This window comes from Gavia stellata, chromosome 3 (assembly GCF_030936135.1).
Source record: "Gavia stellata isolate bGavSte3 chromosome 3, bGavSte3.hap2, whole genome shotgun sequence".
Taxonomy (NCBI): Eukaryota; Metazoa; Chordata; class Aves; order Gaviiformes; family Gaviidae; genus Gavia; species Gavia stellata.
Window position 1 is genome coordinate 54,574,891 of NC_082596.1, and position 14,324 is coordinate 54,589,214.

Here is a 14,324-nt window from a genome sequence, read left to right on the forward strand (position 1 = left end):
TGTCGCGGGGGGGGGGGGGAGCTTGTGGCATCCCACACGTCTCCTGGCTTCTGCCATGAGGTCAATGTACACGTCTATAAAACCGTTGAAGCTGTAACAGCTGGCCTCATGCGCTATGGGGGAGGGAAAGGGTGCAGGGAGAGCACGAAACTGGGGTAACTGGCTTCAGGATAGCAGCCCAGCCGGCCTGCAAGCTCCTGGGCGGCCGCAGGGATGCTGCTGCCCAGCCCAGAGGGGTGCAGGCAATAACCTCAGTGGAAAAGGGGTAGCAGGAGAAAGCAGTCAGCAACCGGGGAGAGAGAGCGTAGGTGGTGGTAGGGAATGATCGCGGTTTTCCCCTTAGAGAGGAGGGAAGCCTGCAGCAGGAATCCCAGCCAGCAGAAGGTGCCGTGCAGCTGGAAGCCCAGGTGCACCATGACCCTGTTAAGTGTCACTTTTGTACCTATGGTATTTAGGCCATTAACTGTGTGCTGCCTGTCAAAGTCTGTTTTCATTCATCGTTTTTCTCACAGCGCTTATGCAGTTTTCTTGTTAACACTTAAAACCTATTCCTGGAGTACTTCGTAGTTCTTTTAAAGCTCATTAGAGTTTTCTTTTTTCTTCCTCTTCTTGGCATCTTGCAGTTGTCAACTTCCCTCCTGGCTTTTGCCAAATAGGGATTACTGGCATGAATACAGCTCATGTTCACTTTTCAGGACACCGCTTGTTTTAAGTCTCTCGTTCACCAATTGCTGGAGTTGTTGCATCTCTATCCTGTTTCGCTGGTTCAGTGGGCTGTTCTCCTGTGAACTGCAGTGTTCAGACTGAAGGAAAAGAGATTAGATTTGCCACTCTCTCTAGCAAAATGTCACTTAAAGCTGTTCTAGGCATAATAATTACATCCATGTGTTCTGTATGCAGTTCAGTGTCTATTCCAGTCCCTATCAGGACAATGAGTTCCTGCAGTTCTGCACACACGAAAAAGCACATAAAGCAATGCTAGCTATAGTGCAAAGTCAAAACTCAGACTACCTTCTCCATCTAAATTTTGCATGCGTTCCTGCTGACAGCTGAAAGCCATGGCATTTAGTCATTTTGCTCACCTTTCCATTCGAAACTGGCTTTACTTGCCTTAAAACTCCCTTTTTGTTCTGAAGCTTTCTAACACCTTCAGCTCTGAGGCATCGGGTCTGGGACTAAAACTAGGAAGTATCACAAGTCTTGCTACACAGGCTTGCAGACTAGGGTAGCTTCCAACAACAGATAGACTGCACAGCCCTTTGTAGCACTGCAATGCTGCCTCGCTGCACAACATGAATCACGGTTCCTGAAGCTGGTGCCGACATGAGTAAGTCACATCTGCCTCCCAGCTAATTCCTGTTCCACTGGCTAGCAGGGTTTCTGCCAGATTTCATGTGCTTCCACTGACAAACAAAGTGTTGATCTTTCAGCTGCTTACACCAATGCATAATAAACCTGAAAAGATGCACACAGGTAGCAGTGCTTTGAATTAGTGACTTAACTGGGGGGCAGGTGGCAGCTTCTGAGGAGGGACTGATTGAGTGCAGCTGACAACTATCTAACCCTGTTTATTCTTGGACAACTTTCTGGGACCACAGACCAGGGCTGTGGCTGCTTTCTCTAATTGCAGCCTAGCCAGTGCCTGCCCTGGGCAATGAGTCTTGTCTGTAGGTGTGTAACAACATGACCCTCTGGCAGCACAGAACCCTTGTCTGGGCATATATAAACTTTACACATGGTTTTTGTTGTCATCAAATCATTCGGCTGACAGTGAAGAGGATCAGCCTGACTGCAGTGAGAGCAGGTCAATCCCAGTGCTGTGGGTTTTGCAGTAGGTATGTATGTTTGTGTGGCTTCTCTGAGTCTCTCCCTCTCTGCGTTATTACCATGCTGTTGAAGACACACTGCCCTGATGAGTGCTCCTGGAGCTCCTCCATCAGTGACATTTCACAGGTTGGCAGGACTCAGCTTCTTTTTGAGACGATTCATTTTTATCAGTAGTAAGAAAATAATTCCCAATTGTGAGGCCTCTAAGTTTTACCAGTATAGTATTCAATAAATATACAGAAAATGTTTGGTCCTGCCTCTGAAGTCCCTACAGTCTAATAGCTCTTTGGGAAATGATGTATCACACACTTTAAGCTTCCTGCTGCTTCCTCCCCTACAAATAAACACTTAGGGCCAGAGTGGCTTATGTTAGGGATAAACCCTTCAGTTTCTTTAACTGATGTGGCTTACCTAGTTTCAGCATAAAACTGAGTATTCTTTCCTATCTCAACTTTGCCTCTAGTGTCTTAGGTCTTTTGTAGGAACAAAGTTGTTTTCTGTTGATTGGTGAATAGATTTTAGTGCTTGGCTGGGGGCTTTCAGCCTTTTGACCTCTCCTTTAGAAGCTGTTGATGCAAAAGACAATCTTGATCATAATTTGCCACCAGCTTATAGATTTCACCAGGATGTTATATATATAATCTCCTAGTAAGGACACCGTACAAATACGGGTCCTGGTATTTATATTAAAAAAACCCAAAAATCACTTGACTGATTGTGGGAAGTACGTGATGTCCTCCAGCTTGCTTTTATGAATTTGTGTAGTTTGTCTTGGAAATTGTTCTGGATAGCAGACACAGAACTGATGGTAAGGATCACAACAGTTTTGTAATTTTCCTGAGTAAGCATTCAGCTGTTTTGCCAGAGCCTGTAATTTCACTTCCTTTTCTAGCCTGCAATGTTCTGATTGCCTGACCTTGTGCTGAATGTCTTATTTTGGGGTTTTTTTGTACTTCTAGTCTCATTCCTTGTTTGAACTCTCCCTCTGTCATCTCTCTCCCTGTTTGACTTGGGAGTGCTTACATAATACCATGCATAGTCCGTTTAACTAGGTTAGAGATTATTTTGACTAGTTTTGTACTGCTTTGAAAGTCATCTGATCCTTGCTACCCCACTAAACTAACCACAACAGCAAATCTTGCTCTGATGAAAACAAATCAACTTCTGTTCATGAGAGAAAGCACATCTTCCCTGTGTAGCTAGCTTGGCTGTTTTCTAACTTCTGCTTTCTGGGCTGTGGCAGGGGTAAGCCGAAGAGAGAAGCAATTAGTAATAAAATCCATCAGGCATTTTTAAAAATGGAGGGATTGTTTTTAGTTTCAAGTCAGTGGTGTTTCTGGTTTCAGCACGCAGTCCTGGCTCTGCTGTTATGGGCCTTCCCCAGGTAGATGTCCCACCAGGTGAGGTGTGAAGCAGACATTCCTCTGCCAACCTTGACTAAAAGGTTAGTTCAGGTTATTGTATTAAACGCTACTTAGGAAGTTGCTGCTGTAACACTTTCTTCATGGCAAACTCAGCTGGCTTGCATTCAGCCAAGGTATTTCCAGTGATGTGCTGCCAACTTGCTCCAAAGGCTTCCTCAGAAGTCTTTCTTCCTTAGCTGGTGATACATGGAAGAAACCTCATGTAAATATCTCCTTTTAGTTTATCGGTTTACATTTGCAAAGCACATACTGTCTGTTGTAAAGCTACACCTCTCTTTCTCTACCAAACCAGGCCTCCTTGACCCCCTGCTACCTCTATCCTGCCACAAGCACCTTCAGCCAACTTCACCTCCTTGCCTGCTGGGACCTGTCACCTTATCAGCTGCCCTGGCCCTGGTGGCTGTCCCCAAGTTTCTGGAGGCTGTGGATGGCTGCTCAGATGCAGAAGGCCTCTTTCATTGCCTGGTCAGTAAAATAATAGATGTGCTCTGGGTCTTTGAGAGACACCTGGTCTTATTTCTCACCTGCTGTGTCCATGACGCTTGGGGGTGGGCATCAATGTCCCAGTCACCCTCTGAAGGGAGAGTGGCATCCATCTTTTCAGACCCTAGGAGGAGATGGGGGGAACGTGGGTGCACAGGTCTCTCGGCGGGAGAGTTGCCGCTTGGTCCTGCAACATCTTACTCCGTCGCCGGGATGTGAGCGGGGAGCAATAGAAGCGGTGCAGGTCCCCAGACCAGAGGGGTGCTGGCGGTCTCGGGGAGGGCAGCATGCGAAGCCCGGCTGGGGAGCATGCCAACAGCCAGCACCACTTTCTGAGCTTCTTCTGCTGTGGCAACTTGAATTTAAATAAGCAGCACACGTGGAGGTTGGGGGGGGGAAGGAGGGCATCATTTTCCCTCCTATTTACGCTGATAAGCAACAGGTATTTCCGCTGCGAGAAATTTCATTTCCTTTCCTTTCAAATGCAGTGCCACAGCAGCTCAGGTTTCCTTCCACAGGGTGGGAGAAGCGAGGAGGGGGGCGTGGACCAGCTGACGCCTATGTTAGCCAGACTCCCCATCTGGCGAAGCAACTCATCGGCGGCGCGACCCTGCTGCGCCGTGACGCTTGTTGAACTCGGAGGGAGCTTGGTTTTGCATCCCCCACCTCCCTGAAGATGCGCCTTTAATCCTCGCCTTACCCCAGCCCTCTCCCGCTTTTGCTGGCCGGTCTGGGCTGAAGCGGGCTGCCCCAGCCGCCCACCCCAGCGCCTGCGGGCTCCCTTGGCCGGGTGCGGGGGGCTGCCGACGCAGAGCTGGAGCTGCTCCCTCCACCTGGGGCTAATTACGCGCCGCTTCCTCTCCGGCTGCCAGGGGCCTGGATGGAGAGCGGGGAAATGGCATGCGAGGCGCTTGTAAAAGCCGCAGCTCAGCCCCTTCTGCCGCCGACGGAAGAGCTGGCCCAGCCTCTCTCCCCGCGGGACGCGCTTCCTGCCCTAGGAAATCCCCTGCTGCAGGGCAGCCCGGGAGACCCGCCGTGGGGATTTGAAGCCGTGGCCGGTCAGCGCCGGCTGGGGACAGGGCGAGAGCTACGGGTTTTGAGAAAGCCCTAATAAACCTTTTGATTACGCGTAAGAAAAAACAAATAATCCTTCCCGCTCCTCAGCTCTGTGGTTTGCCTAAACTCACTTCCCTGAGATACCTCCGAGTTTGATCTTGAAGAAATGGTATCTAAAAAGCCCATATGTAAAAACTTAACCGTTCCGGCAATAGGATCGTAATCTGCCTTTGATCCCACGAATTGTTGAACCACAACTCTGTCTGTTGCCCAGGGACTGCAGGAAATGTACACAGGCTTATGCAAATCTCTAGGAGAGGGAATGTTCTGCAGGGCTGGAGCAGGGGGAAGATGCCTCTTGCTGCAACTCTCAGTCTCTGGATTGCAGCTGAATAGTTGGGCAGTCCTGACGCTCTCCTGTGTCACCCTGCTGCCAGTTCCCACGGCTTCTACCCCTTGCTGCTCGCAGCCCAGTTGTGCAAGCCTGGAGCGGTGAGATTTTTCCAGAGCTCTTTTCATGTACGCCAGTGGCATTTACAAGCACAGTCTGCAAGCGGGGTCCTTTGGCTGCGTTTTTCTCCAAACAGCCACAGCAACTGCAGTGTTCATGTTGGGCCTCTAAATCCCCGTGACTTTTGCCAGTTGGGGGATGTTTGCACGAGGGTGGGTGAATCTGACAGAAGAGACAAAACAGTTTACTGGGGAACCTTGAGGGGAGCCAAGGCTGTGCTGGAGCCCAATCAAGGCAGGACGCAGCAACTGCACAGTGGGGGCACAGCCTGCAGCTGGGTGGCTGTCAGGCAGGACTTTAATTTTGTGTAAAATGTGAATTTTCCTCTTTCCCAGACTTGTAAAAGAATACTCGAACCCTTGTAAAGAGGCAGGTTGGGTGTAGTGTGGGAGTACGTCCATCACCGCATTTGAAACAACTCTGCTTTATATCCAAACAATGGCCCAGGGTAGCAGATCCTGCTAAAAAATAAAAATAGAGATCCCTTGATCCCTTCTCTGTTCTTTCTTTGTTTTTTGTTTTTTGGGTTTTTTGGGTATGTAAGCCAAGTGGCATGACACTGGACTTCGGTACTTCGCCTCAATTACTTTAACTTGCACTTTGAAGAAAGCTGTCAAAGGGGCAGGATGAGCCCTCAGTTGCTCAGCCACCCTGGCAGGACTCCCCTGGTAGCTGTGCCGTGGTGCCACACCGTGCCAGGGGAGTCTGTGCCGCATCCAGAGCACGGCCCGGCATTTTTCGTAAGCCGCGTGTGCCACGCAGGTACAGGGCTGCGCACACCAGAATGTGGGGCAGCGCTGCCTCAGCTGGACACAAGTTTGTTTTGCTGTTTCTGTTTGTTTTTTTCACCTCGGTGATAATTCTTACCCAATGCGCAATCTCTGCTCTGTGTACTTTACTACTTCTTGTGATAATCAAAATCCGTCCCTGAACTTTTTCACTACAAAGGAAACAAGAACTTTGCTCCGCCGGCTCTTCACAGGGCATCCGGCGGTGCAGCAGCCTTTTCTCACGTGCAAAAAGCCCCAAAGTCTGTGGAAATCAAGGTTACGCCGATGGCAGAGCGCTTACTGGTTTTTCACTGGTGTGGGTGGAGATCAGGCGCTTTGACGTGACCTGAGATTTCTGATGTCAACCTCCTCTTAAAAAAGTGAAGGCACCCAACCAGTCAGTGGAAAGAAACCTATAAATGCCAGGATCGCCAATAACGCGCTGTATACGGCTCAAAGTGCAACCTGTGATGGTCAAGTGCTGAAACATTAACCAGACCTTGGGATACCGTCTGTAGTTGCCGCTCGGTGCCCATGCCATTGCTCCCGGGAGCAGGGAACGAGGGCTGTGCTATTATTACTCCATGCGGAGAAAGGGCGCAGCAGTGTTTGCACAGTGCGGACGGAAGTGCTGGCGGTGGCCCCGAGGCGTTGTGAGTATGGCGGTGGGGGCAGCAATAAAAAGGTACGAGCTTCACCATGTGGGGAAGAGCGAAAGGCTGAGAGCTTCAATCTCATTTTCCAGCTCTTGCTGAAGTGCTCTGGCAAGCAACGTGGTGGTGGCAGTGGTGTGAGACCGTCCTTCCATTTGCACTCCCATGTTTGCAGGTATAACCTGCCTGTGGGTGAAACCCCTGACTCTAAGCCTCCCCCTGCCCCCGTATGAGGTAAGGCTTGTGGGAAGAACCGGTATCATTTATGAAACTGAGGGCTGCAAGGGCAGGGGAATGGGGAATGCTAGAGATGCTTTTGGGACCACACCTCAGATGGTTTTGATCTGAGTGGTGTTTTGGTGGTGTTATTTTTTTAAAACTGGTGAGCTGTCCTGGAGATCAGGTGAGGAGACATGAGGAGCCAGAAAGCATTTCTGAGCACGCTAGTGTTGTAATCACATTACTGCTCCCTGAGCTCAGCTGACACAGGAGACCGGTAAACATCTCCTACTGCCCGTGTAGAGGTGACAGGACATAAATCTTCAGAGCACCCTGAGGAATAACAAGTCTTTTGCAACTTTGCCTTTGAACTCTGAAGGCGTTATGCTTGCATGATGGATGGCGGCGGCGCCCGGCCGTACACTGAGGGGCAGCGCAGTTCCTGACTCCCTTGCAGGGGTTTTATCCTCACCTGGAGGAAGGGTATAGCCAGGCTGCGCGCCAGTGCTGATGCTCGCAGCTGTAGAGACTGTCATTTCCTTTCCAAATGCTGGCACGCTCAGCAAGGCGCTTGCAGCCGCCTTGCATGCTTGGCATCAGGCCAAAAGCCATTCCTATAGCATCTGCTCTTACTATATGCATGTGTAATGTTAACTTACCTGAATCTTGCTGTGAGTTTCTCCACAGCCACTACCGCATATCCGTGTCTTATCAGTGGGGCAGCTTTGGGAGCAGCCTCTTCCATTAAGGCTTAGAGTGAGTTTAGCTGATAGTGTGTCCCCATTTAGGAGCAGCAGAGCAATGCCTTGCCCTGCTCATGCTGAATCAAGGGTTTGGGAACCATGAGATCATATTTTATTGCAGTATATTACAGCCGCAGAAAAAGTATTTGATTTTGGGTTTATATCAAAAGACTAATTCTTGGTCAGGATGATAAACTCTTTAAGTCTAGGACTTTGCCTTCACAGCTCTTTACAAAGTAATTGCTCTTCTAGTAGTGGAAAAAGAAGTACATGCTCATTTATGATGCTTTAAATCATACAATTCATTTCCAAAGACAAATAACAAAATCTTAGCAGAGAGCGCTGGTGCAGGTCTCCTTGGATTGTAAACACTGCAAGACAGAAACCATCAATATTTGCACAGTGTTCAGCCCAGCACAGCACAGATTCTCTAGTTGGGGCTTTGGCAGCACGCTAATAGGGATATTAAATCACACTGGATATACCTTCGTACGATATTTACAATTTAACAATAATTGTGCATGCATGTGCCCAGGACTGTGGATTGTGACCGTGCAGCACTGGAACCAAAAAACCTGCGATGAGGCCAAGCACTGTGATACGGTCCCTGCTCATCCCCCGGCTTATCACACATCCGCTGCGGTGGCTGGGACCCTTTCAGGTGCTGTCAATATTCATCAGAAGCAACTTCTTAGAAGGAGCAATGTGCGAGTAAGTGTGTTACTGTGTGAGCTGTCACTAGATGTGCCAAGGACTGTGGATTGAAAAGACGGGGGGAAAAAAACGAAGCATTAAAAATACCATTGCCATGTTGCCCTCTGGGCTTACACAAATGTGACACAGAGAAGAATTAGACTTTTGCAGTTTCATGTTTCCTTGACCTTTTGAGAGAGGAAGAAAAAAATGGATCCAGCCTCTGCTTCCAGTAATAATGCTGAAAGTCCAGAGCAAATATAATACACTGGCTCCTGAGGTGTGAGAGCAGTTTCATGTTGTCTATTGAAAAGTCAGAGAGAGAGAGCTGAGGTGTAAAGATAACTGAACAAAAGCTGGATGAGTTGAAAGCTAAACCTTTGTCCCAGGTGAGTGTAATTATTGGTGTTTAAGGAGATTCGTCCACCCTGCTCTAGTGGGATTTCTGACTTGGCATCAGTGCAAGGTAAAGCAGAGAACAGGTGGCTCCTACAGCACAATGTCCTCTTACTGTATGAGTGAGGGATGTGCCACGAGGGAAGGTTGCCAGACAGCGGCACCTCAGCTGACAGACCCTGGCAGTGGTGGCTGCGGCTAACACATGTGGCAGAGATGCTGCGACAGCACCCTCATCACGCTCGCTTGACACTTGAGAAAGCCTTGGACCATTAGTGTTAAGCTCACACGTGCTACTTGACATGAAAACATTTCCAGTTAAAAATCATTTCAGAAGATTGTTACGGTGGCTCATGCAACTGTTGACAAACAAAATCTGCTTGGATTACACTTTAATGACAAACTCTGCGTGCTTCAACATGTTTTCTTTGTTTTGGCTTGGTTGCCTGATTTTATTCCCCGCCTTCTACTAAGAAATGTTTTAGCTCAGAGAGGACAAATACAGAGAGTAGGCTGCTTCCTACTTGAAATCTCAGCATTGCCTGGGAGAAGCTGATCAACAAAAATCATCGCAACGAATGCGGTACTGCACACAAGTAGCTTTTTTTCTCTTTTGTATACAAGCACAAAGCGATTAAGCAAAGGACGAGAAACGTGTGGAGTCCACCGCAGTTTGCTAATGTATGGCTGGGTTCCCAGGTCCATGTGCATTCTTGCAAACAGGCTGCAGTTGTCATGATGCTATTGCCAGAAGAGATGTAAACAAAAGGAAACCTCTCGTCAGTTGAGGCGTTAGGTTAGTAGTACAAAAGAGTACTTCATAGAGTCTTTCAGATTGATATAAGCTATTTACCAAAGATGCTATTTTTTACATGTAGTCATACGGCTTCATTGATGTAAGTCATTGGTTTTTACATTTTTTTAAATCACAGCATTATTTACTATGCGGTGAGTCAGGGCAGTGAGCAAGGTTATAGGATCCTCTCGCATAGAATCATGACTTAAAAATCAGGCGTTTTAGGTATAGCTCTTCTGGGTTCGCTTGGAGATTGACAAATGGACACGTTTCCATTGAAGCTGCTAAAGGTTCATCTTTATGCCTCGGCTAAATTTCACAGCGGGCAATTAGCCTGGGGTGAAGTCTCCTTTCTCTCCCAACAATGTACATGCAACTGTGTAACTTCTCTAAAAATTAAACCCTGGTGTTTATGCTGGATTAAAACAGTTGCTAGTGAGATGAAAACAAGACTCACCCTTTCCAACTCTTCTTTCCCACCATGAAGGCTTACTTCATGGAAGTAACAGCCATGAACTGACCTGGGTTACTTTTGGGTTACATTATTTGTGTTAAATGCACACCATGTTCTCCTAGAGTTGGCGTCATTTCAGTAGCGTGTGACAAAGCCCTGCCCCGTGCAAGCCCCGGTGTTGCCCAGGGACTTGCATCTCCCCTGCCCTCAGCTGGGGACTCAGGGGCTCCTCGAGGGCATGATGCTGCCCCGGCACATCATGTAAATTGTGGTTATGGTGGCATTGATGCACTGGGAAGGGATGTCAGATATTTAGAAACTACTTAACGAAATGTTGCTCCAGGATGGGAAGGAATGTCCCCCTTCAGCTGTTGCTACAGATGGCAACAGCAAACACTTTGGTCACGGATGAACTTGTTGCAGCTTTAATGGTGGTATCCAGGCTCTTCTGCCAAGTCCCTCCCCTTCCTCCCGCTTTCCTCCATTCCTAGGGCCACTGGTGGCACTCCCTGTTTTGGCTCTTGGTGCCACAGCCCGTGCTCTCGCTGCTCATTCCACCCCAGTACCACAGCATGGCAAAATGACACCGCAGCTTTGGTGCATCGTCTGTGAGCTGCCTGACCGGTACCAATTTTTCCCCTTTCACTGTCAGCTATTGTGTGAAGAGGTGAGGAATGACACACACTGAAGTGCATCAGTTATCTCCATTTCCCCCGCCTTGGGCCCACCATAGCCATGATTTGCCAGAACTATCTACAAATTGAAGAAGTTTCAGTGCTGGGTTTTTTTTCAGGTGGTAGGAAAGTTTTCTTCCTAAGACTGGCAAAATGACTGGAGCACAGTGAGTTATTGTTACGAACGCTTATTCCAAATAAAAGGAAAAAAGAACGTGCTGTAAGATGACAAATAACATGTCCTAACTCGTGCAATGCATTAACATCTCAGTGCTACATACTTTGTGGAGCGCACACAACAAAAGCAGAGATGATCACAGTTCTGGTTCAAGGGCTGCAGCAATCCATCGCTGAACACACGCTCACGGAGTGATTCCAGACTGCAATTTTGAGCACCAATAGCCAGTACAATAGGAAAAAAGTAAGCTATACTATTTTAAGAACATGACTTTGATCAAGCCAGGGAAAAGTGGTAGGCCAGGCATTCCCACTGGGGAAATAGGTTAGTTACACAGGAAGGGGTTACCTTTTGCTATTTAACATCTTGGCTCTCTAGTTACCGTCTCCAAACCAAGGCGTTTGCCTCAGCACACGGTTGTTTACCCAACTGACTTGTCTTACCTCTGTGAGACATTTGATACCCATAAAACATCCTTCACGCTCTGTCCTACTGCTTTTCTTTTAACTCCAGGCAAGGCCCATCCCTTTGCCCGAACCTTTGACAGCTTTGAAACGTGGCAGAGCGGCGGTGGCGGTGGCGTGGCTCGGGGCCTGTGCAGTGTTTGCCTTCTCCAGGGGCTCCGCAACGCTCCAGTTTTTCTCCTCTTTGAATAGAGCTGGCAAAATCCATAATTGCTTCCATTCTGCTTGGCTAAAAACGAGGAGAAGCCCGGCACCCCGCCACGGGGATTGTTCAGTGCAGCGTTGATATGATGAAGGCCTCTGCACCAGGAGTCGCCCATAATAGGTGGTGGCAATGTCACAGCTCAGCTTGTTTTTTAACATATCTCTTTTTTTTTTATCCTTTCATGTGTTGTTTTTTTTCCCCCTGGGTGGAGCACAGCCGGGGAGGTGATGACTTACCTGCCACAGCTCGGTAGATCGCAATCTGGAACTGGCAGAGTGTTAACACAATGCCCCAGCAGAGCTTTTCTGTCTCTGATTTCTATAGTTATGTTGTTACCAGATCAGTGAAGAGAACCATGAACAACACAATTACCAGGAAGCCCTGTTCCTTTCCTCGTCCCTTTGTCTCGCTGCAGATCGGGCGTGTGACTCACAGAGCAATAGAGGACCCGCTGTATTCGCCCGCGCTGCCGAAAAGGGTGCTGCCCGCCGATGGGACCCAAGCGTGGGAAAGCCTGACCGCTGGCTGGAAGGGCCGGTCACGTCATGTTTTGCAGCTGGCATCCAAACGCATCCTGATGAATCGAGTGATAGCAGCGACCTGCTCCTGCCACAACAGTGGCCGAGCAGCAGCGCAGAAGAGGGGCTGTAGACCTCCCCCCCGCTGCGTACCAAAGTACGGGGAAGGGAAGATGGTTGTGAATGAGCTTGCTGTGGCAGGACAGCAATTGTTTTTAGGTCACTGGCATAGCATCAGACTAAAGGGAAAGGGGACAAGAGTGTTTCAACTGTGGGTGCTGGTCCCAGGTTTGCTCAGTGCAAGCCCACCTGCACATCGCAGGCTACGGAGGTGACCGACCCCGTTATGTGACACGTAGTGGGAAAGGAGAACTTCACTTACTGACTGCGCTCCAAATCATGTATAAACCTAAGACTCCAACGACAATGCGTAGAACCGCCATTATTTTTATTACTTGCTATCAAAAATGTCAGCCCAAAGTCAACACTAACTCTCAACAGATCTGATAGGCGAGCATGCTCCAAACTGACAATTGGAATGTATTATTTGCCTATTGCGTGCTGCAAAAATAAATGTCTAGCAGGAGAGAACAGACTTTGGCAAACAAACTGACAACAAGCTATGCTTGTGGGGAAGGCTCATGATTTGATCTAGAAGTGAACACTGAGTATAAGTAGGGTTAAAGTTTACCTTAAGCATGCATGAAAGGCAGGGCTGTGAGCCATGGTTTGGACTTCTTCATTCTTCTGCCGCAGAACAGCTTGAAACGTATCTGCTATTTTACACCCTCTGACCTATTCTCATTACAAAAAGATACCATCCGCCTCAGAAAGGTTTTTAAATAATAAAACTTCTTTTTTTTCCATCCCTGGTGTATCAGTTTATCAGTGACCAACAGGAACATAAATTCCAACAGACGACGAGAAATCCCTTCATCTCGGTGGTAATAAACCATTAAGCAGAAGTTTCCCTGCTTATAGATCCCTGGCACAAATCTTTCTGATTTTCCTGTGCTGAGGGTCTAAACGTGGGCAGACGGTATGTGGTGCAGCACTGGCATGCTATTAATATAACTATTAGGCTCTATAGACTGAATCAGGATCTGTTGAAATGCTAGTACAGCTGTGAACAACATAATCCGCGACATAAAGCTGTGGGATTTGGTGACTATCTTTATTTCACATACCGGGAAAAAAACAGTTTAGAAGCAGTACTCCAGTGAAGGAAAAGTCAGCTGTCTCTGCCAGGGATCTCTTTCGCCCCCGTCGAGTTTCAGCCATCACCGGAGAGGAGCGCAAGATGAAGGGAACCAGTGCTGGGGCAGGAGGGAGGGGCAGAAAGAAACAGGCTGGGGGTTTCTCGCTGCTTCTTTTGAAGTCACCAGCATAACTCCTGACATCTTCAGCTGGGTTTGGCCAGGCTCTGTGCAGAAGCACCTTTGAAGACTTTGCTAAGGCTCAAGACCTTGATCACGGCAACATTTACCCCTGTGAGTAACTGTGCAGATGAGCACTTCCAGGGCGCTCAGCGCGACTCTTCGTATGAGACTTTGCAGGATCGGTCTTAAGCAATGAGTGCTTAAGAGAAACATTTCTGCTTGTCATGCTTTTATCCTTGACCACATCAAATGAAACGCCTTGGCAGTCCTGGGAGAATGAATTTGCATTGAAAACCCACAGCTCTTACAAGCAGTGCATTAATTATTTTATTAATTTGCTCTTTTTACATTGTGGGAAACATTCATCTATTTACATTGTCCTGTCCACACACAAACTAGATAGATAGATAATCCTATGGAAACCCAAATCATTAAGCCATAAAAACACTCTCCTCTGTCTAAAGGCTTTCAAATTTGCGTCTTTTGTTTCAAATCAAAAACATTTTAAAAATCACATTTGGGAGTGCACGTAGGCCAGTGATTTACATTCCAGTTACTTAAAATACGCATTTGACCATTTTCCTTAAAAAAAACCCAAACCAAAAAACCAATAAATTCACAAAAATACAGTTTAAATTAAAGTGATAGTGCACATCAAAGCATTAAGGGAACACCAATAAATAAACAGAAATATATTACAAATAAATTATTTCTATTTACCTTTTCAAATATTAAAAATCTTTAATCCATTTCTTCATCTTTCTTTACAAAAGGATTATGAGAATTTTATGGAAACATCTGCAAAAAATATAATAAATACTTCTTTCTTTTTTTTTTTTAAACTTTTGAAGCAGGAGAAAAACCAACCTTTTCTAAAATTT